The sequence below is a fragment of the Canis lupus genome, chromosome X, assembly GCF_011100685.1.
Source record: "Canis lupus familiaris isolate Mischka breed German Shepherd chromosome X, alternate assembly UU_Cfam_GSD_1.0, whole genome shotgun sequence".
Classification (NCBI taxonomy): Eukaryota; Metazoa; Chordata; class Mammalia; order Carnivora; family Canidae; genus Canis; species Canis lupus.
In genome coordinates this window covers 109,484,624-109,509,291 of record NC_049260.1, presented here as the reverse complement: position 1 = coordinate 109,509,291, position 24,668 = coordinate 109,484,624, and the positions used below count along the sequence as shown (strand labels likewise).

General features: G+C 37.0%; 1 long non-coding RNA gene across 1 annotated transcript in view; it reads left to right on the top strand.

Annotated features, from left to right (window-relative positions):
* Positions 1 to 24,668, top strand: part of LOC111094900 — a 26,906-nt gene extending 2,238 nt beyond the window's left edge. Inside the window, exons 2-3 of the long non-coding RNA XR_005386017.1 lie at positions 23,613 to 23,732; positions 24,382 to 24,668. This is a non-coding gene — a long non-coding RNA (uncharacterized LOC111094900). The remainder of the gene's footprint in view (positions 1 to 23,612; positions 23,733 to 24,381) is intronic.

Genomic DNA, 24,668 nt, shown 5'->3' with positions numbered 1-24,668 from the left:
AAAAATCCTTGCCAAGACCAAAGTCTGTTTTTTTCCCTAGTAGTTTTAAAGTTCCAGATCTTATATTTAAGTCTTTGATCCATTTGGAGTTGATTTATATATGTTGTGTGAAATAGAGGTCCAACTTGAGTCTTCTGCATGTGTACATCCCATTTTCCCAATCATTTATTGAAGAGACTATCCTTTCCCCATTGTTACTCTTAGCACACTTGCCCAAGATCACTTGACTGTAGATATGTGGACTTATTTTTGATCTTTATTCTCTTTCATTGGTCTGTATTTTTTTTTACCATACTATTTGATTACTGTAGATGTTTAATGTAATTTGAAATCAAGGATTGTAATGCCTCCAGCTTTGTTCTTTTTGCTTATGTTTGCTTTGGTTATCCAGGGTCTTTGGTGGTTCCATATAAAATTTTAGGGCTGTTTTTTTCTCTTTCTATAAAGAATGACATTGGAATTTTATTTTACTTTATTTTTAAAAGATTATTTATTTATTTATTCATGAGAGACACACACAGAGAGGCAGAGACCCGGGCAAAGGGAGAAACAGGCTCCCCTCAGGCAGCCCGATGCAGGACTTGATCCTGAGACCCCAGGATCATGACCTGAGACAGAGGCAGATAGATGCTCAACGACTGAGCCACCCAGGTGCCCCACCATTGGAATTTTGATAGGGATTGTATTGAATCTGTAGACCACAGATTTTTTTGGGTGGATTTTTTTTAACAATATCAATTCTCACACTCCATGAACACAGAAGTCTTTCCATTTATCTCTGTGGTCTTTAATTTCCTTCATTGATGTTTTATAATTTTCAGTGTACAAGTGTTTCACCTCTTTGGTTATATTTATTCTTAAATACTTTATTCTTTTTGTTGCTATTGTGAATTGGATCAATTTCTTAATATCCATTTTTAGTTGTTCATTGTGCATAGAAACACCACTGATTTTTGTATGTTGGTTTTTGTATCCTGAAACTTTACTGAATTTCTTTATTATTACTAATAGTTTTTTGTTCTTATTGAGAATTTTCTATTTATATGATCATGATATGATCTGCTTAGCATTGCTTCTAAGGCAGATCTAGTGGTGATGAACTACTCCCTAAGTTTCTGTTTGAGAAAGTCTTCATTTCTTCTTCCTTTCTGAAGGACAGCTTTGCCAAGTATAGTATTTATTTATGTTTGTGTTATTTCATTATTATCCTTTTAATGTCCATGAGATAAGTAGTGACGATCCCTATATCATTTCTGATATTGGTAATTCTGTCTTCTTTTTTCTTGGTTAGCCTGATTAGAAGCTTATCAATTTTATTGATCTTTCAAAAGAACCAACTCTGGGTTTCATTGATTGTCTTTATTGTTTTCCTGTTTTCAATTTCATTGATTTTTGCTCTATTTTTCTCTCCGCTTTGTTAGGTTGTACTTTTATTGTCAAGACAAAATACATATTTTAAATCTTTCTCTGGTATTTTTTCTTTGACCCACAAATTATTTAGAAGTGTGTTATTGAATTTCCAAATATTTGGGGAGTACTCGGCCTTCTTGCTCTTGCTTTGTAATTTAATTGCATTGTAGCTTGTGAACATGGTTTGTATGATTTCTGTTCTGCATTTGTTAAGGTGTGTTTAATGGCTCTGAATTTTTTCTGTCTTGATAAATATTTTATGTCATTTGAGAATAATATACATTCTGTTTTTGTTGGATGGAGTATTTTATAAATGTCAAGTAGATCAAGTTGATTGATAGTGCTCTTCAGGTCACCCGTATCCCTACTGATTTTCTGCCTGTTTGATCTATCAACTACTGACAGAGTAGTATTGAAGTCTCCAAATAGAATAGTGGATTTGTCTATTTCTCCTTTCATCTCTATCAGATTTTGCTTCACATATTCTGACATTTTTGTTTTTAGTTGCATATGCATTTAATATCTTCTTGGAGAAAATTGACTCCTTTTTCATTATGTAATGCCCTTCTGTATCCCTGATGTTTTCCCTTGCTCTAAAGTTGGCTTCTATGAACTTAATATAGCTACAACAGCTTTCCTTTGATTATTGTTAGTATGGTATGATTTTTTCCATCCCTTTACTTTTGGCCTAACTGAATCTTTGTATTTAATACTAATTTCTTATGGATAAAATATGATTGGATATTGTTTTCTATCACTTTGGCTGTGTCTTTTAACTAGTGTATATAAGTCATCCACATTTAAAGTGATTGTTAATGTAGTTGGATTGATATTTATCATATTTATAACTGTTTTCTATTTGTTTTGTTTATTTTACATTTCTTTTTTCTCCCCTTCTTTGATTTTGAGTACCTAATATTCCATTTTATCTCCTCTCTTATTCAGTCACTCAGTATATCAAAGAAACTTTTAATAGCTTTACTGAAACATAATTGACATAACATTGTATAAGGTATAAAACATAATAATTTGATATACATATGTATTGCAAATGATTACCCATTAAGGTTAGTTTAACATGTCCATTATAGTTACAATTGTGTGTGTGTGTGTGGTGTGAGAACTTTTAAAAATCTATTTTCTCAGCCCCTTTCAAGTATGCAATACAGTATTATAAATTGTAGTTATCATGCTGTGTATTATATTCCTAGAACTTCATCATCTTATAACTAGAAGTTTGTACCCTTTGTCCACCTTCACCCATTTCCACCCTCGCACCTCCACCCCAGCAACCACCAACCTGTTCTCTGTTTCTGTGAGTTTGGCTTTTTGGATTTCACATCTTACTTATAGTAAGATCTTAAAGTATTTGTCTTTCTCTGTCTGACTTGTCAAATATATGTCTTTAAAAGTTTTGGACAGTTTCCCTAGTTTACAATATACATTTTTAATTCATAAAGTTGAAAGAACATTCAACTGCTTCACATGTACTATATGTATTTTTTATTAAAGAGTGTTCCCAATTCCTTCCTATTATTCATTTTCTTATGCATATACTATAATCATCCAACACATTGTTACTAGGCAATTATCAGTTAGATCAATTAAGAATAAGAAAAATAAATCATTTTCTTTCTCCTTCATTTATTCCCTCTCTAATGCTCTACCTTTCTTTATGTAGATTGAAGGATTTGACCTATGTTTTTTTCCCTTCTGCCTGAAGAACTTCTTTTTAACATTTTTTTCGAAGTGTGTGTATAGGAAATGAATAGCCTTAATTTTTGTTTGTCTGAGGAATTCTTTATTTTCTCTTCCATTTTTTAAAAAGATTTTATTTATTTATTCATGAGAGACATAGAGAGAGAGAGGCAGAGACATAAGTAGAGGGAGAAACAGGCTTTACGCAGGAAGTCCGATGTGGGACTCAATCCTGGGACTCCAGGATCACGACCTGAGCCAAAGGCAGATGCTCAACCTCTGAGCCACCCAGGTGTCCCCTCTTCCATTCTTGAAGAACAATTTTGCTGGATATGGAATTCTATGTCGGTGGATTTTTTTCCTTTCAATCCTTATATGTTTCACCTCACCCTTTTTTTCTGAGTTTCTGTAATTCCACTGTCTACTGTAATTCTTACATATGTGTATTAGTTTCCTAGGGCTACCTTAACAAATTACCACAAACTGAGTACCTTAAAACATAAATATATTCTCTTTTTTAGATTTATTTATTTGAGACAGAGAGAGAGAGAGAGAGAGAGAGGGCACGTGTGTACATGGTAGTAGGGGGAGGAGGGGTAGAGGGGAAGTGAGAGAGTCTTAAACAGACTCTGTGCTAAGTGTGGAGCCCAACATGGGGATTGATCCCAGAATCCTGAGATCACACCTCAGCTTAAATCAAGGGTCAGACACCTCACCAAGTCACCCAGATGCCCCCCAAAATGTATTCTTTTATAGTTCTGGAGGCCTGAAGTCTGAAATCGAGGTATTGGCAGGACTGCATTTCTTCCCAAGACTCTAGGGAAGAATCCTTCCTTGCTTTTTTCCATCTTCTGGTGGCTCCAGGCATTCCTTGACTGGGGGCTGCATAATTTGAATATCTGCCCCCATCTTCTTATGACCTCCTCCCATGTGTCTCTCCTTTGTGTATTCTGTATCTTTTCCTGTTCTTATAAGGACATTTGTCATTGAATTTAGGGCCCATCCAGATAACCCAGGATGATCTTATCTTGGTCTTCTTTAATTAATTGCATTTATAGATAACTTTTCTTTTTAATATTTATTTAATTAATTTATTTATATGAGAGAGAGAGAGCACAAGTGCATGTGCATGCATGAGCTGAGGGAGGGACTGAGGGAGAGGGAGAAGCAAACTCCCTGCTGAGTGCGGAGTCCAATGCTCGCTCGATCTCCCATCCTGGATATCATGACCTAAGCTGAAACCAAGAGTTGGATGCTTAACAAATTGAGCCACCGAGGCACCCCAAGCTTTCATTTTTTTTGGTGGCTGAGTAATATATACACACCACCTCTTCTTTATCCATTCAGCAGTTGACAGACATTTGGGCTCTCTCCATAGCTTAGCTATTGTTTTTTTTTTTAATTTTTATTTATTTATGAGAGAGAGAGAGAGAGAGAGAGAGAGAGAGAGAGAGAGGCAGAGACACAGGCAGAGGGAGAAGCAGGCTCCATGCACCGGGAGCCCAACGTGGGACTCGATCCCGGGTCTCCAGGATCGCGCCCTGGGCCAAAGGCAGGCGCCAAACCGCTGCACCACCCAGGGATCCCCATAGTTTAGTTATTGTTAATAATGCTGCTATAAACATCAGGGTGCATGTACCCCTTCAAATCTGTATTTTTGTATCCTTTGGGTAAATACGCAATAGTACAATTGCTGGATCATAGGGTACTTTTTAACGTTTTGAGGGACCTCTATATTGTTTTCTAGAGTGGCTGCACCAGTTTGCATTCCCAACAGTGTAAGGGGGTTCCTCTTTCTCTCCATTCTCACCAACATCTGTGGTTTCCTGTGTTGTTAATTTTAGCTGTTCTGACAGATGTGAGGTAGTATCTCATTGTGGTTTTGATTTGTATTTTCCTGATGATGAGTGATGTTGATCACCTTTTCATGTGCCTGTTAGCCATCTGTATCTTCTTTGGAAAAATGTTTATTCCATGCCTTCTGCCCATTTCTTAATGGGCTATTTGTTTTTTGGGTGTTGAGTTTGGTAAGATCTTTATAGATTTTGGATACTAACCCTTTATCAGATATGTCATTTGCAAATATCCTCTCCCATTCTGTGGGCTGCCTTTTTAGTTTTGTTGGTTGTTTCCTTTGCTGCACAGAAACTTTTTATCTTGATGAATTCCCAATAGTTCAGTTTTGCTTTTCTTTCCCTTGCTTCTGGTGACATGTGTAGTAAGAAGTTGCTGCAGCTGAGGTCAAAGAGGTTGCTGCTTGTGTTCTCCCTAGGAGTTTGGTGGTTTCCTGTCTCACATTTAGGTCTTTCATCCATTTATTTTTGTTTCTGGTATAAGGAATTGGTCCATTCCATTTTATTATTCTGCATGTTGCTGTCCAGTTTTCTCCACACCATTTGATTGTAGTTTCTTGAATGCAAATGCTCAGAACAACTTCTAGCATGTGAATATCTGCCTCCTCTCCATCTATCCTGCAAAAGACCTTAAGTCTGGGTAATACAGTTTCTGAGATGAATTAACCCTTTGAGTTTAAAACAGTACTAGGCTACTTGGTAGGGCACGTTTAATTCAGTAACGTCTTGACAGAAATGATTGTATTGAAGCTTTGAAGGCAGTGCTTTTAGGCTGGAAACAGAAATCTAGGAAGTGTTCCATGGACACTGGGAAAATGATAAGGGATGGAAAAGTTACCTAGAAGTAGCCAAGAAGTAAATGGTCTTCAAGGCACATAAGGGAAATTTGTAGGAAAGAAGTGAGATGATTCACATATCTATGAAGACTTAAATATTAGATGTCACATTACCTTGAAGGGATCTTAGGTAAGACATTCAAAATAGTAGGTCTAACTTGCTGAAAGGTGGGAGAGAACAGAAAGAACCACTGAATGGGGTGGCTGTGATGAAAGACTTGGAAGAAGCATCCTGTCTTTGCTTTATGGGCAGTCACAATGGAACATGAGATGAGGAAAGGTGGAAGGTCATTTTGGGAAGGCTCTTTAGAGTTGTTATAAATACTCCTTTCTCCAATTAGAGAATATTGTCTTTCAGGATCCCCTTACACTGTACCCCCCACTCCTTGAGGTATCAGGAGTGGTGCTTTTTAATATCCAAGCTGCCCAAGAGTTACCATTGCTGGGGAAATCACTTAGTGACCAAACAAAGCTTAAGGTATGATTCTTCACTGTCCTGGGAAGAGAAATATATATATGGAAATGACAAAAATTATTCATTCATTCAGAGAACTGAAACCTTTGTCATTTGGCTCTGGTGAAATACATAATCAATTTTAGCATGCACCTAAAAAGGTAGAACTAAAAATTTAATGAATCACCATTCCAAAGTTTTCATGTTTCAAAACTAAACATCCTATCCCATTGAATTTGGGAAATCTTTAGTATTTCTTCAAATAATTTAAGACAAATAGTTTAGCATATAAGTGTGTATATAGATGTATATGTATATTTATATATGCTTTATATATATTATATGTATATATAAAGTGAAGAAATATGCTTAACAGCGGGAACCATGTTAAATAAAACTTAGCAGAAGTATATCTCTTTTACCATAAAAACAATGCACTCACCTTGTAATATTTTTAGACAATTGAAACATGCTTAAAATAGATGATAAAAGCCACATGCATTTCTTCTCCATTTACACTCCCAGAATTTACCACTGTGAACAATTTCTATATATCCTTCCGAGGAGTTTTATACATATACTAACATTTATATGAAAAAATTAAATTATGATATCTTTTTGGACTTAGTGTTCTGCATCCTGCTCTTCCACTTAACATTAGATCTTGGACATTTTTCCTTGTTAATATATATCTGTCTATCTCTTTATTTTCATCGACTGAGTAATACAGTCTTTAGGAGTTTTCCAACTTCTTATATTACAAGTAATATGGCAACAAACATTCTTCTATCTTAGTGTATTTACGTGACAGTTTTTGTAGGATGAATTCCCATAAATGGAACTGCTTGATCAAAAATGTATGCACATTTTTTAATTTGTTAGTTACTGTCACATTTTCCTGCAAAATTGTGCCAATTTATACTCTCACAGTGTTCAAAAACACTTGTTTCTCTTACATTCTTGCCAGCACATCTTAATCTTTGCCAATATGATTGGAGAAATGATATCTGAGAATTTTAATTTGCCTTTTACAATTATTAGTAAAGACGGTTTTAAATGCATATTGGACAGTTTTACTTTGTTCTGTGAATTCCTTTTTGTTTGCTTGCCCATTTTCTTTCTTTTTTAAAGATTTTATTTATTTATTCATGAGAGACACAGAGAGGCAGAGACATAGGCAGAGGGAGAAGCAGGCTCCATGCAGGGAGCCCGATGTGGGACTCGATCCCGGAACCACGGGATCACACCCTGAACCACAGGCAGGTGCTCAACCACTGAGCCACCCAGGCATCCCTCTTGCCCATTTTATTAGGGTTATTTGTTTCTTTTCTTATGGATCTGTAAGTGTTAATATAACAGCAACAATGATAAGTAACATTGTTAGAGCACCCGTGTGCCATAAATATGGTAAGTACTTTATATTTATTATTTTATTTATTTTTCACAAGAAAAGAATACATTAGCTCTACCTGACAACAAAACTGAAGTACAGAAAGGTGGAGTAACTTGCCCAAGGTCACATAGTAGGTAGCTGCATTATAGTTTGAACCCTCAGAATTTGTATCCATAGCTTACTCTCCTAATTGGAATTACATAGAATTTATACATTAATTTGGCAAGAATTGATAGCTTTACTCTATTGAGACTTCCCATGACTATTTATTGCTTTCCATTTATTGAGATTTTTTAAATACTTTTCAATTAAAATTTTACAATTTTGTATATAATGGTCTTGCACATCTTTCATTGGATATATTTCTAGGTATGTAGTATTTTTGTGGCTAATATAAATGATACTAAAATTTTTCTTTTTTTAAAAAAAAAGATCTTTTTTCTTTAAGTAACTCTACACCCAATATGGGACTTGAACTCACAACCTTGAGATCAAGAGTTGCATGCTCCACCTGACCCAGCCAGGTACTGCAATACTAAAATTTTTCATTTGCAATTTCCAACTCCTTTTTGCTAGTGTGTAGAGATTAAATACCTTTTTGTATGCTGGTATCACTTTCAGCAAGATAAATGAAACCATTCCTTAGTTCCAAAAAATTTGTCAGTATATTCTCTTGATTTTCTATGTAGAACAATATATCTGTGATTAATATCAGCCCTGTTTTCTTCCTTTCCAAATCTAACACCTTTTATTTCTTTTTCTTGTCTTATAGTGCTAGGAATTCTACTACAGTATTGAATGATAGGATTCTGGTCCATTTTTAACAACTAGACTCATAGATTCACAATGAACATAACCATAATAAAGCTATTGTGAAGCCCCTCGGTTAATCAATCTGCTACCAGTTATATAGCATTACTATGTGTCAGGCACTATTCTACATGCTTTCTATATGTTAGCTCACTAAATCCACCTAAAATTCTGTGAGGCAAGGACAGATACTGCCTTTATTCTGTAGTTGATGAATCCAAGGCACAGGAAAAATGTATTGTTTGTTCCATGTCACATGACTAGTAAGGAATGGCGTCCACATGGTGTGGTTGTAGGGTCCATCCTTTTAACTACCTTGGCAGACAGAATTAAAACTATATTCTAATGCATTTATTTTTTTAATAATAAATTTACTTTTTATTGGTGTTCAATTTGCCAACATACAGAATAACACCCAGTGCTCATCCCGTCAAGTGCCCACCTCAGTGCCCGTCACCCATTCACCCCCACCCACCGCCCTCCTCCCCTTCCACCACCCCTGGTTCATTTCCCAGAGTTAGGAGTCTTCATGTTCTGTCTCCCTTTCTGATATTTCCTACCCATTTCTTCTCCCTTCCCTTATATTCCCTTTCACTATTATTTATATTCCCCAAATGAATGAGACCATATAATGTTTGTCCTTCTCCGATTGACTTATTTCACTCAGCATAATACCCGCCAGTTCCATCCACGTTGAAACAAATGGTGGGTATTTGTCATTTCTAATGGCTGAGGAATATTCCATTGTATACATAGACCACATCTTCTTTATCCATTCATCTTTCGATGGACACCGAGGCTCCTTCCACAGTTTGGCTATTGTGGACATTGCTGCTAGAAACATCGGGGTGCAGGCGTCCCGGCGTTTCACTGCATCTGTATCTTTGGGAGAAATCCCCAACAGTGCAATTGCTGGGTGTAGGGCAGGTCTATTTTTAACTCTTTGAGGAACCTCCACACAGTTTTCCAGAGTGGCTGCACCAGTTCACATTCCCACCAACAGTGTAAGAGGGTTCCCTTTTCTCCGCATCCTCTCCAACATTTGTGGTTTCCTGCCTTGTTAATTGTCCCCATTCTCACTGGTGTGAGGTGGTATCTCATTGGGGTTTTGATTTGTATTTCCCTGATGGCAAGTGATGCAGAGCATTTTCTCATGTGCTTGTTGGCCATGTCTATGTCTTCCTCTGTGAGATTTCTGTTCATGTCTTTTGCCCATTGCATGATTGGATTGTTTGTTTCTTTGGTGTTGAGTTTAATAAGTTCTTTATAGATCTTGAATACGAGCTCTTTATCTGATACGTCATTTGCAAATACTTCTCCCATTCTGTAGGTTGTCTTTTAGTTTTGTTGACTGTATCCTTTGCTGTGCAAAAGCTTCTTATCTTGATGAAGTCCCAATAGTTCATTTTTGCTTTTGTTTCTTTTGCCTTCTTGGATGTATCTTGCAAGAAGTTACTGTGGCCGAGTTCAAAAAGGGTGTTGCCTGTGTTCTCCTCTAGGATTTTGAAGGAATCTTGTCTCACATTTAGATCTTTCATCCATTTTGAGTTTATCTTTGTGTCTGGTGAAAGAGAGTGGTCTAGTTTCATTCTTCTGCATGTGGATGTCCAATTTTCCCAGCACCATTTATTGAAGAGACTTTCTTCCAGTGGATAGTCTTTCCTCCTTTATTGAATATTAGTTGCCCATAAAGTTCAGGGTCCACTTCTGGATTCTCTATTCTGTTCCATTGATCTATGTGTCTGTTTTTGTGCCAGTACCACACTGTCTTGATGACCACAGCTTTGTAGTACAACCTGAAATTTGGCATTGTGATGCCCCCAGCTATGCTTTACTTTTTTTAAGTTTTTATTCTTAAATAATCTCTACACCCAATGTGGGACTCAAACTCACAACCCTGAGATCAAGAGTTGTGTGATCTACCAACTGAGCCAGCCAGGCACCCCTTCTAAAGCATTTACTTTAAGTAGTACATGGAACTGCAGTACCATTTGCCTATATTAAAACAAAAATTAGTATAGATTATGTTTATCTTGAGGTTGTAGGAGAAATGCAAACCATCTTAAATCATATGTATATGGAAATATAAAAAGAGGTCTCTTCTTGCCAGTTAATGTCTTAATCTTCCTTTGCCTATATGATCATATGCAGACTGTGTGAGCTGGGTTCTCCAATAAGGTGAGTAAATACCAAATAGCTGTCTAAAGTAGAACAGTGATCAAAGCATAGTGAGTAGACGGCTTAAGTGTATGTCAGAGTGAATAGTATATTTTTCCTTAGAGTTTTTAATCAGAACTTTTACATACAAAAATGGTTAGTTTAAGAAGACTCATTGGTGTCCAAAATTGGTGTGATATCACCAGCAGATCTTTTTGTTTATGTGTAATTATACCTGGGTACCAGTTCTAAAGTAGAATGGAACATTTTCCTACCCAGAGCCAGTCAGAAGCAAAATGCCAGTGCCACTCATATGGACTGAGTCCATTTTGAGGCCTCTGTAATAGAATGGTAGGTTGACAGCTAACAATATGAACTGGCTTATAGGAGTTCTGAGCCACTTATTTTATGTGGTCTGCTTATTTATAATTTATGAGTGACAATGAGTGGGTGAAACTCATGCAGGTTTTTTTTATTACATTTCCTCTGTAAACAGAAATGAGATTTTTATATAGGTGACATTTGCTATCATTTTATATAGGTGACATTTATAGGACTTCTCCAACTAACCTGGTACTAGTGTCATGAGAGATGGCAATGTGTGGTCTGTGGAAAAGAAATTCTGTGGTCAAATTAATTTAGCCTCTTCACCCTACCCTACAGCTTGATCATACTTTTGCCCTGCATAAGATTATTTATTTATTTATTTATTTATTTATTTATTTATTTATTTACATAAGATTATTTAAGTGAATACTTACAGCTATACTATATCAGCACAATTTCAGATATCCCTTTTCTTTTTTTTTCATCAAACCCATAAGTAATAAATACACCTTAAGAAAAATGAGTGTGATCTTTGCATTTTGTTAAGATATTTTTGGTCATAGCAGAAAAAAACATGTAAACCAACAGTAACAATACTGTATGATAAGTGGTAGACTAAAGCAGATAATGATATAAATATATATGTAGTAGAAAAGGGGGAACCCAAGTCTTCCAGGGAATTTGGGAAGGCTTCACAGAGGTGGTGGCCCTTAGATTGAGAGAGCAGGTTATTTTTATTTTGAAGATTTTATTTATTTTAAAGAGAGAGAAAGGGAGGGAGAGAGCATATGCATGTGAATTAGGAGGGACAGAGGGAGAGAATCTCAAGCAAACTCCCTATTGAGCATGGAATGGAGCCTGACACAAGGTTCATCTCATGACCCTGAGATCATGACCTGAGCTGAAATCAAGAGTCAGATGTTCAACTAACTGAGCCACCCAGGTGCCCTAAGTTCAGGTTATTATTTTTTTGAAGATTTTATTTATTTGTTTTAGAGCCAGTGAGAGCTGGGGAGAAGGGCAAGAGGAGGGAGAAGCAGGCTCTCCACTGAGCAGGGAGCCCTTAACTGACTGAGCCACCCAGGCGCTCCAGTGCAGGTTATATTTTTAAGTCAAGGATATAGTTGCTCTCACTTTTTAGTGCTCAGCATTAAATCATTCTTCTACTACTGACTTCTTTCTTGGCCTATTCCACTGTACTTTAAGAATCTTATTCCATGGCAAATAAATCTCCCTATACCCAGAATTTCTACATATAATACTTTGTTCTCAAGACATGAAGAAATATGAGAAACTATGGTGAATTGTCTCCTAATGCTGTCATCTGAACTGTAGACTGATACATATTCAACTGAATGCTGGATAGCTCTACTTGGGTGTCCTAAAAGAAATTTCAGATTAAACATGTTCAGGAGCACCTGGGTGGCTCAGTGGTTGAGCGTCTGCCTTTGGCTCCGGACGTGATCCCAGGGTCTTGGGATCAAGCCCTGCATTAGGCTGTGCATTGGGAGCCTGCTTCTCCCTCTGCCTATGTCTCTGACTCTCTCTGTGTGTCTCTCATGAATAAATAAAATCTTAAAAAAACAAAACAAATTAAACATGGTAAAAATTGAGTTCTTTTTTCCCCAAACATCTACATAACCCTTTCAGGGATGTTCACTTCTTTTTTTTATTAAGATTTTATATGAGAGAGAGAGAGAGAGAGAGAGAACAAGCAGGGGGAGCTGCAGGCAGAGGGAGAGGGAGAAGCAGGGAGCCCAATGCAAGACTTGATTCCAGGGCCCCAAGATCATGACCTGAGCCAAAGGCAGACACTCACCCAACTGAGCCACCTAGGTGCCCAGTATGTTCACTTCTTACCCAATGCTGAAGACAAACCTATAAGTCACATATAGAGCCCTATAGAAACAAAGAAAAAGGAGGACCCTAACTCAGCCTTTGGTGTCTTGAGGGTGGGCATCAGGGAGAGCTGTACAGAGGACATGAGACTGATAAAAAACCTAGTAAGTAAAAAAAAAAAAGGTTGAAGAGTATTGAAGGAAGATAGAACAGTGTGCCTATAATACATACATTTAGGAAATTATGGAATGTTGAAGACTTCCAGATATATGGTATGGTTAGGTAAGGTGGGTAGGGACAGAATCAGATTCGGGAGGAGGGCAGGCACACAAATGCACGGGGTGTCAACCGATTACAGGCACTAAACCACTGAAGTGTTAAATATAAATGACATCAGTTAATTCAAATTTCTATTCACAATTCATCATATAACAGGCAAAACCAGAAATCAGACTCCTTCTGACTGAAATATTCAGCACCTCAAGTAGAAATAAAAATGCTCCTAGTGAAACTGACTTCTAATTGTTTTTTTTTAAGATTTTATTTATTTATTTGAGAGAGAGACAGACAGTATGAGCGCGGGGAGGGGCACAGGGAGAGAGAGAGAAGCAGACTTCCCCCTGAGCAGGGAGCCTGATGCAGGGCTCTGATCCCAGGACTTCGAGCTCATGAAGGCAGACTTGAGCCACCCAGGTGTCCATGACTTCTCATTGTTGAATGGTTTTTGCAACAGACTCATGCAAATGGCAAGTTCCATCTATAGGTGACACAGCTAAACCTAAGACCAGTTATATACAGCCACCCAAATTCAGCAGCAAAGTATAGGACTATTTATCTGGAGTAAGAAATTTCATCCAGTAGCTAAATTTTAAATGATTCAGTGTGCCTCCCAAAAAGTTGTCAGGATTTGGAAATTGTATGGAATAAATTAATGTCAAATCTTTTACCTTAAACATAAAGAAGAATAAAATTTTACTATTAGGAAATTCATTTCTTCCCATTCTCATTTTCAAAAATGGCTGAAGAAGTATTTAAAGAGTATTTTGGATTCAATTTGGTGCCAAACTATTAGCAATTCTGGGAGTGCTAGTTTTTACCATTCTGACTCTGATTATAGGGGAGATATGAGGCCGCAGAGATCAGCAGGGGACAAATACCTAGCAGGCCATATAAGCAACATAAATAGGAAATTTGTTTCATATGTCATTGGGATCCATGGGAAGGATTAAGCTAAGAGATTCGAGTAATCCCATTTTCATTTCAGACAAATCACTCTGCTAGTCATGCAGAAGGTAGCCTGAGTAGAGAGAGGAGGGAGTATAACCAAGGGCCAGAAAACCACTTTGGAGGCTGCTGACACAGTCTAGGTATGAAATGATGAGGTATTGAACTAGTCAGTGCTTGCAGATATGAAGAGGATATTCAGAATCTTTTTTAAGAGGCAGATGCTGCCAGACTTGGTGACTGGTTGGGTGTGGGGGATGAAGTGGAGGTATGAGTCCAGAAAGACTTATTCATCCATTCATTCCAAAAATATATTGATCTCCTAATTTGTGCCAGGAATTGCTAGAGCCTAGAAATCCAAGGATAAGAAAAACACAGTCCTTGTTTTCTGGTAAAAGAAATAGACATGCATATAAATAATTATAAGGCAGCATGATAGTTCTATAGTGAAATTATGTACAAGCTAGTAGTGGGGAATGAAAAGGAGGAAGTGATTTACTGTACATCGGAAATTTGAGGAAGGCTCCAGAGAGGAGGTAGCCTTGAGCCAAGTCTTCAAGAGCATATAGGAGTTCCTATGAAATCATTCCTGGAAGAGGGAGCTTTGTGTGCAAAGCAAAGACTCAAGTTTAAAGCCATATAACCGTATTTGGGCAATGAAACTTCACATTGTTCAACCTGACCACGTGAGTGAATGAGAGGGTGAGGGATGAGAGAGGCCATATGCAATTAGAATGGCTAGCTCAGAAAGTGCTTTGGAAAACCTCATGCTATTGAGTTTGACCTTGTCTTAAAAGCCGTAAGTAGTCACCTAAGGCTTTAAAAGAGAGAAGTAATATGGTCTGCATTGTGTTTTAGAAAAAATCCTATTCTTTGAGACAGAATTATGTGAACAAAGTTGATTATGCTTTTTTTGTGTGTATTTCTACAGTACTTACTATTTTATCACTTATTACACTTAAGTCAGATTGAAAGGGCTTGAATCCTGGATCCAACAGCCACTTACCGTTGGACCTTGGGCAGGTTAGTTTCCCATTGATTCTTTTTCCTCTTCTTTTGAACAAGATATTGATAGTACCACCCATTGATTCCTGGTGGGGATTAAAAGAGACAATGTATGTAACAGTGCCTTAAATACAATAGGCACAAAACAAATAACACTATTATTTTTGTTTATGTGTCACCAAGACAATCTACCCTATCAGACTTTGACTATTCCAAGGGTAAGAATTGTGCCTATGTTTGTTTCCAGACTCTAACGTGGTACATAACTATGGTGGACAAGATGATGTGCCATCCAGATCCCTCTTTATTGAAAGGCTTGCTGCCCCAGTTGTTAGGAGAACTGTCAGCAGACTGTCTTCAGTTAGCCCCTTCAGGGATTACCTCAGCTACACAGAGCTGCCTTGTGCAAGGTCACATCCCTTTCCAAGGTAGCTCAGACACTGTGAATAGTTGATTTAGACGTATATAGGCCTGGTAATATCCACCCATGGAGAGGGCAGTTCTGAAGGGCAGCTATAGCCTCAGAGTACAATTGGGTTAGACAAGGCTGTCATTGGGCTACATCGTAACTTCTCCCTCTGCCCACTCCTACTCTTCCTCTCCCTTCCATAGATGTTTATCTCAAGGACAATCCTTAGTTAACATCCTGCACATTGAAGTCCATCTCAGAACTGTCTTTCTAGGTAATGTAACCCACAACTGTGGCATTTAGTAGGTAGTCAAAAGCTAGTTAAATAAATGAATGCTCATCCTATTTCTGTTGCTGAATGTGAAAATCATGGGCTTTATGTGGTATTTAACCTTTCCTCCTTTCATCTTTATGGGGTTGTAGTAAACAATGTGCTCCAAAAGGAGAATATACTCTTAGGTATGTGAAGCCAGGAATAAATTATTCTCTGGCAGAGTGCAGACTTTCTGTGCCAAAAGTATTTCTGTTGGTTTCTCTCCTTATAATTAAACCATGTTCATCCTTGAAGATGTCTTAAAAAGAAATGCTTAGATTTTAAGATAATGCAATATGAATCTCTGTTGATAATATCTTCTTTAAGGGCTATCTACTACAAGAAACTTTAAAAATATTACATAAAGAAAATCAACTCACTATACCATATAAAAAAGTAGTCTTTTTTTTTTTTTTTTTTTTTTTTTTTTTTGGTGTGAAAGGACCTTTAATTTCTTTTTATTCTTTTTTTTTTTTTGATAGAGAGTGTGTGTGCACGCAATTGGCAGCAGGGAGCAGAGGAAAAGGGAGAGGGATGATTTTAAGCAGGCTCCGCATCCAGCACAGAGCCAGACAAGGGGCTCGATCTCATGACCCTAAGATCATGGCCTGAGCTGAAATCAAGAGTCGGATGCCTACCAACTGAGCCATCCAGGTGCCCCAGGACCTTTAATTTAATGTAATTTAATTTCTTTATTCATCATGTAGTCATATATAACAAGGTGTTTTATATATTTTATATATTTCTGTGTAACTATGTCTATTAATCTATTATTAATCTAATATACATATAATCTAATATATATATTGAAATCATATATGATATATATATGTCACACAGAGCTCAGTTCTGCTGTCCTCTGGTTGAACCAGAGGTTCAGGTTCAGGTTGGAAGTTCCCTCTTGGATTTTGTCACAGTTTTGAAGGCATGGTTCTAACAACATTGGGCATGCATATAGATAGCTATTCTAATTAGAATTTTCTCCCCTAAGGAAGGTATAGATGAATCCAGAATTATGGATGTGGATAAATATGTAGGTGCACAGTATAAAACTATACATTTGAATGAAATTTCTGGACTGTGCTAATTGAAAGCTGACCTGATAAGAGGCAATGATTTCAATGTATTATGACTAGACATGTAAATTCTGGTTTCCAAGTGAAGAAATGAAATTATGAAGATATGATATATTTGGAAAATGCAATTTAAGAAAGAGTAATCAAATTAATCACTTTATAATGGATATCACTGAGCATGAAGAACCAAGTGAACCTTTAAAAATGGTCAGGCAGATGGACTTTGTAATTTAACAAATATGTATTAAGCTGCTGCTAAGTATAGTTATTACTAGATTGTAGAGGAAGGAATCATACCAGACCTGGCCCCAGAGCTTCTTTTTTCTTTTTCTTTTTTAAAAGATTTTATTTATTTATTTATGAAAGACCCACAGAGAGAGGCAGAGACATAGACAGAGAAAGAATCAGGCTCCTCGCAGGAAGCCTGATGTGAGACTCAATCCCTTGATCCGGGATCACACCCTCAGCAAAAAGGCAGACGCTCAACTGCTTAGCCACCCAGGTGTCCCCGGCACAAAGCTTCTACACTGCAGGGTTCTAGGCCTTAGTGTGGTCTTGCCTTATCTGGTAGCCTAAGCATACTCATGGCATGACTAATAGCATAGCATGGATCTATAGGACCTGTGTATTTCAACCATGACCTAAACTCATCATTGTAGATAACAGCTTCACTCCTGTAATGAGAGGAGTTTTGAGCCCTAAATTCCTCCAAGAGGAAGAAAAATTCCTCTGAAATTTCACATAAGGAAGGGATGTTACAGAAGAGAAATATATGCCATCAATGTATGCTTTGTGTGGTATAGTAGGCCCATATGCCAGTGAGGAAACCAGTTACTAGATATGTTTGTAGAGTTCAGGAAAAGAACTTGAAGTTGCTTTTATTTTTATGAACACTATGGAAGGAGAACAAAATTGAGATTTGTTTTGAATTTCATAATACTCAAATTCAGCAGATAGAACTGATCAAACTAGAGAAAGAGCTGGGTGCCAACTTGTACTTATAAGAGGCATTTCATGATATTCTTACAGTACTTTTGATGTAAATATGAAGCCAGTAGTTCAAATATATATAAAAAAATACCTTTCAATAAGTTGAAAGCAGCAAGTGAATCCTGTGTGTTGGTTCAAACACAAGGAACAAAATTTAATAGTAAAGAAAATAAGAACTAAAGAACAAATGCAAAAAGCCCAGGAGTGGTGTCAGCCTTGCCTTGGATTTGATGTAATGAGGGGCTACAATACTTCACATTGATCAGAGTTGATAATTTCTGGGGTATCCTCTGAATGTCTTTTTTTTAGAGATTTTTAAAAGATTTTATTTATTTATTCATGAGAGACACATACACACACAGAGAGAGAGGCAGAGACACAGGCAGAGGGAGAAGCAGGCTCCATGCAGGGAGCCTGACGTGGGAGTTGATCCCAGGTCTCCAGGATCAGGCCCTGGGCTGAAGGCAGCACTAAACCACTGAGCCACCTGGGCTGCCCTGAATGTCTTTATAGTCACTGACAGAGTAAGGGCTGTCCCAGTAGTTCACTTTCATCCAATTTTTAGCTTCAATATTTATTTTCCTTTGTCAATACATAGCCATTACTAAATGTAAACATTCATTAAACAGAAAAAAATAGGATAGCTTATCCCATTTTATAGCATTTAAGATTAAAATGATGGCTCTTGGGACGCCTCGGTGGCTCAGCGGTTGAGCATCTGCCTTAGGCCCAGGGCATGATCCTGGAGTCCTGGGATCAAGTCCCACATTGGGCTCCCTGCATGGAGCCTGCTTCTCTCTCTGCCTATGTCTCTGCCTCTCTCTCTCTCTGTGTCTCTCATTAATAAATAAAAAATAAAATCTTAAAAAATAAATAAATAAAATGATAGCTCTTAAGTGAATTGTTTCTCCAGAGGTATTAGCTGTGCAGTTACATAAGCATTCATCCATTCAGCAAACTTTTAAGGCAGCTTTATTATCACTGGCATATAAAAATTTTATATATTTAAGGTATACAACCTGAAGTTCTGGTAAACATATACATTGTGAAATCATCACCAAGATCCAGCTAGTTGGCATATCCATCACTTTTATGTGGTTACCACTGTGCATGTATGTGTGTGTGTTGAAAAGATTTAAGATATATCCTTTTAGCAAATTTCAAGTATACAATACAGTATTATTCACTATAGTCATCCATGCTGTACATTATATCTCTATAACTTATTTATCTCGTGTAACTGAAAGTTAGTATGCTCTGACCAGCATCACCCCATTTCCCCTGTCCCCGCTCCAGCCCTGGCAACCACTATCCTACTGTCTGCTTCTATGGGTTTGACTATTTTAGCTTCCACACATAAATGAGATCATGCAGCACTTATCTTTTTGTGTCTGGCTTACTTAGCCTAATATTCTCCAGGTTCACCTATGTTGTTGCAAATGGCAGGATTTCCTTATTTTTAAAGGCTGAATAATGTCCCATTGTGTATACCCCACATTTCCTTATTCATTCATCTGTCAAAGGACATTTAGGTTGTTTCCATACCTTGGCTATTGTGAATAATGCTGCAGTGAACATGGGGGTGCAGATATCTCTTCACAGTCCTGTTTTCAATTCCTTTGGATACATACCTAGGAGTGGGAATGTTGGATCTAGTTTTAAGTTTTTGAGGAATCTTCATACTGTTTTTCATAATGACTGTACAAATTTACATTCCAACCAATAGTGTACAGGGTTCCCTTTTCTCCACATCCTCATAAATACTTGTTATCTTTTTGTCTTTTTTACAATAGTCATCCTAATATATGTATTTATATATATTTTTATAATCATCCTGATAGATGTGAGGTGATCTCATTGAGGATTTGATTTGCATTTCCCTAAGATTACAGATGCTGAGTACCTTTTCATGTACCTGTTGGCTATTTGAATTTCTTTTTTAAAGAAGTGTAGATTTGGGTCCTTTGCTGATTTTTTTAATTTTTTATTTATTTATGATAGTCACAGAGAGAGAGAGAGAGAGGCAGAGACACAGGCAGAGGGAGAAGCAGGCTCCATGCACCAGAAGCCCGACGTGGGATTCGATCCCGGGTCTCCAGGATCACGCCCTGGGCCAAAGGCAGGCGCTAAACTGCTGCGCCACCCAGGGATCCCCCTTTGCTGATTTTTAAATTTGGTTATTTATATTTTTGGTTTTGAGATGTGTAGGTGCCTTACATCTTTTGGATATTAATCCCTAATCAAATATATGGTTTGCAAATATTTTTCCCATACTTTAGGTTGTCTTTTCTTGTTGTTGATTGTTTCCTTTGCTGCTCAAAGCTTTGTAGTTTGATATAATCCCACTTGTTTATTTTTGCTTTTGCTGCTTGTGCTTTTGGAGTTATATCCAAAAAATCATTGCCAAGACCAATGTCAGGGAACATTTTCCCTGTTTTCTTCCAGGAGTCTTGATTTCAAGCTTTATGTTTATTAAGTGTGTAATCCACTTGAGCTGATTGTTGTGTATTGTGTGAGATAAGTGCTCAGTTTCATTCTTTTACATGTAGATATCCAGTTTTCCCAGCACCATTTGTTGAAGAGACTATTGTTTCCCCATGGTGTAGTTTTGGCACCCTTTTTGGATATGAACTGACTGTAAATATCTAAGTTCATTTTTGGGTTCTCCGTTTTATTCCATTGGTGTACATGTCTGTTTTTGTAGCAGTGCCATTACAATTGCTTTACAATATAGTTTGAAGTCACATTCAACATACTTTCTGTTGGATATGTAGTTACATGGATAAATGAAAAAAAAAAAAGTTGAGGACCCAAAGGTGAGTAAGACTGTCCTTGCATTCATGGAACTCACAGTCATTGGGACATGAGAAAGAAACAGAATACTGCAACATAGTATAAGAACTATGAGAGAAGATGGAAGTGAGAACAAGAGGCTTTGGTTGCCCACAAAATGTATATTTAATTAAGAATGGAGGGATCCCTGGGTGGCGCAGCGGTTTGGCGCCTGCCTTTGGCCCAGGGCGTGATCCTGGAGACCCGGGATCGAATCCCACGTTGGGCTCCCAGTGCATGGAGCCTGCTTCTCGCTCTGCCTCTCTCTCTCTCTCTCTCTCTCTCTGTGACTATCATGAATAAATAAATAAAATCTTTAAAAAAAAAAAAAAAAAAAAAAAAGAATGGAGAAGCATATTTTCTAAGGTAACTTACTGGAGAAGATGGTGATGCCCAAGCCAAGTCTTGCATGACTGAGTATTAGGAGTGAATTAAGCAAAAGAACAGAGGAAAGGCATTACAGAAAGAGAAGTCAGTATCCAAAACAATAAGCTAATACTAAGAGAGTCGAAATGGGAATTCTGGAGGTAACAAAACAAGAACTTCAATAGGATAGGAAATTTCATTTTTTTTTTTTTTTTTTGGAAATTTCATTTTTAGTCCTAATGTGATATTTCATCACCTCTTTGAACAATTCAGTTCAGAATTTTCCTCTATATGGTGGTATATTTCTTTCACTTTATAACTCCTAAAATTCCCTGAGGAATCTTATGATTCCTGAATGTTTACTATCAGTTTTATTCATTTGAAAAATACATTTCAAATGGCTCAGCTTTTACAAACATCTACATGGCACTGATGGATTAATATAGCATTGATGCAGTAGTTTCACTATATGTTTAATACTGAAATTGGCTCAACCAATTGCACCCCATCCCTCTATGGCTCCCTTACTTAGTATTTAATATATCACTTCTTGGGATCCCTGGGTGGCTCAGCAGTCTAGCGCCGCCTTCAGCCCAGGGAGTGATCCTGGAGACTGGGGATCAAGTCCCACGTCCAGCTCCCTGCATGGAGCCTGCTTCTCCCTCTGCCTCCCTCCTTCTGTCTCTGCCTCTCTCTCTCACTTTCTCTCTGTCTCTATCTCTCATGAATAAATAATAAAATATGATCTTTAAATATATCATATATATATTATATCACTTCTTTTTGAGCTTATTGGGCTTTATTTCTAGTAGGGAACACTTAATCCTATTGGACGGTGGTGGTTAATACTGAGTCCAACAGGACATGTTCAAATTAAAGCTCTACCTTTTTAAATTGCTGTGAAACCATGCACCAGTTAATTGACCATATTAAGCCTCTGTTTCCTCATCTGTAAGATGGAAATAATTATAATGCCTTTGTCATAGGGTTGTGGTGACGATTAAATGACATAATGATAACACACTTCACGAAGTGGCTGGCACATAATAGATATGCATTAAATATTGAACAAGTACTCAGTAAATATAAGTTCTTTCATTAGTATTTCTCTAGGTATCTCTTCCCCTTTATAGATTTGGGCCTTCCAAAACTGTCTGGGTATGCACAGTACCTGTCATGGGCTTTGTAAATCATGAGGACCCAATAAACAGAGGTTAAGATGAATTAATTCTGAGTGGGGAAAAATTAGAGAGGAAGACAAACTATGAGAGACTCTTAACTCTGGGAAACAAACAAAAAGTTGCAGAAGGGGAGGTGGATGGGGGGATAGGGTAACTGGGTGATGGGCATTAAGGAGGTTGCACCATGAGATGAGCACTAGGTGTTATACTATATGTTGGCAAATTGAATTTAAATAAAAATTTTAAAATAAAGTAAATATAAAAAAATAAAAATGCCAATTCCTCTTATTTATTAAAAAAAGAATTGATTCAAAATGAGATATGTGGTCAGTTCCCTAGTGGATAAAGACATTTATGAACATATGAGAACTTGTACTGAGCCAATTTTTCTTTCCAAACATATATTTAACTATAACCAAAACTTTCAATTCTTCTAGGTTCCATAGCATTCTGTAAACACTATATTATCTGGGTATTATGTGACTTCTTATGGGGTTTCAGATTATGAAATATTGTGAAGCTTTTGACTAACAGAAAAAGATTTGTAGGAAATTTCAAATTTACATAATTGGTTCTTGTTTTTCTTTTTTTTCTATATTTAGAGTTCACTGAGTGAAATAATTTCCTAGTCACAGTTGAATGGAAAACCATAGTCAAGCTACAAATTAGAGTAAAATACTAGCTTCTTGATATATTTGTTCAAAATGCAATTTTCCTCTGCTCCCAATATAATTTACTAAATAAGTACAGTCTAATTACATGTCAAATATTTTTTCTTTTTATGATGAACCAAGATATTTTTCTACCATCTAGTGATTACTTGGAATCTTGCCAGCTAGGAATCATATACCAACTGCTGAACATCCCACTCAGAGTCTCCTCACTCAACACAAGAGGCTTAGGGAGTGTTGAAACATACATCCATTAGAGCTTGATAACAATCAGAGGGAACAATGTACAAATGACTAATAAATGCTTAGACCAGAATTTCAAAAGCACAAAGCCATTTGTTTTTCTTATCAAATTAAATATTCCAAAGCTTTATTTAAATAAATGTCTCTGGTTCTGGGCATACTGTGTAGGTCAGCACACCAATATAGCCCTGTATTAGAAATGTATGTATTTACTTATGTTGCAGAAAGTAGAATAAAGGCACAAATACAAAGACATTTTCCAAAGTCTGTGACTCTGACACTGAGTTGGCATTCTTGAAAGTAATTTTGAGGGAGTCTCAAAAGTCTTTAAAGTTTTGTTGAAGATTGCATTATTTGATTCAGACCTCATCCTTCCAAAAGTGTATGTTGCAGCAGTGTCCTTCCAAACCCAAATTTGAGCAGAGCTGTGTAATTTGCCTTGGGCTGCAGAATAAGATGGAAGTAACAGTGAGCGAATTCCGAACCTAGGCCTCAACATGTTTGCTTATTTCTGCTTGCTTTTAGACCTTTGCTGTTGCCAGAACATAGCTCAGGATAGCCCACCGGACTCCAAAGAAGGATGAAGGAAAAGTGGTGCAGAGTTGAGACCATAGCAAAACTCAGCCTAGATCAGCCAACTCCCAGGTATGTGAGCAAGCAAATCTGAGATTGACAGAGTTGCCCAGGCTATCCCAGATTAGATCAACCAATCCTTGAATGTGTGAGCCAGTATATCTGTGATAAGAGCTGTCCAGCTGAGCCCGACCTAGATACACCAACCCTTAGATGTATGAGCAAGCAAAATTGTGATTAGCAGATCTGTCCTGCAGCTTCCAGCCTTGATTACTTGAGCCACAGTGTTGTGAGCTAAACAAAATGCTTACTTACCATTTATGCCACTGAGATTTTGTGTTGGTTTGCCACATATTGCTACTGTGGCCATAGTTGACTGATAAGTTTGTACAAACATGTAAAAAGTTCTGTAATATTATGTCATAACAAGAATTCTATTATCATGAGTGAAGACCAAACAGATTTACATTATCTATATCTATTTATGTTACCTGTATTTATTATCATGAATGAAGACCAAACAGATTTGCAGAATATTACACAGATGTGTACAATCTGAATTATTTTATTTCCATCTCTCAACCTGTTTACTTATCATAACTCTAAAACTAACTATATTGTCTAATAAAAATTGTCAGGAATTAAGCCAACTAAGAGACTCTAAATTCCTGAAAATCTAAATCTAAATTCAGAAAGCTCTTGTTTTAAATCACAATTTTAGGCATCCAGTTGTTTATATGAAAGTTACTCTTCAACATTCAGCCTTGGATTTCGGAGGAAGAGGATACGTGGAGTTATTGTACACAGTCCTGGAAGCCATATCTGTGCAGATTTCTACATATTAACATGCTGTTAGCATTTGACCTGAAAGGGCTGGGAATGACCATCATAAGGTATTTCATGTAAGGCAATGAATAATCTGAAAATAAAATGTTAAAAGGTTTCATTCACAAAAAAAAATTAAAAAATAAAAAGTTTCATTCACAATAACATTAAAATGAAAACATG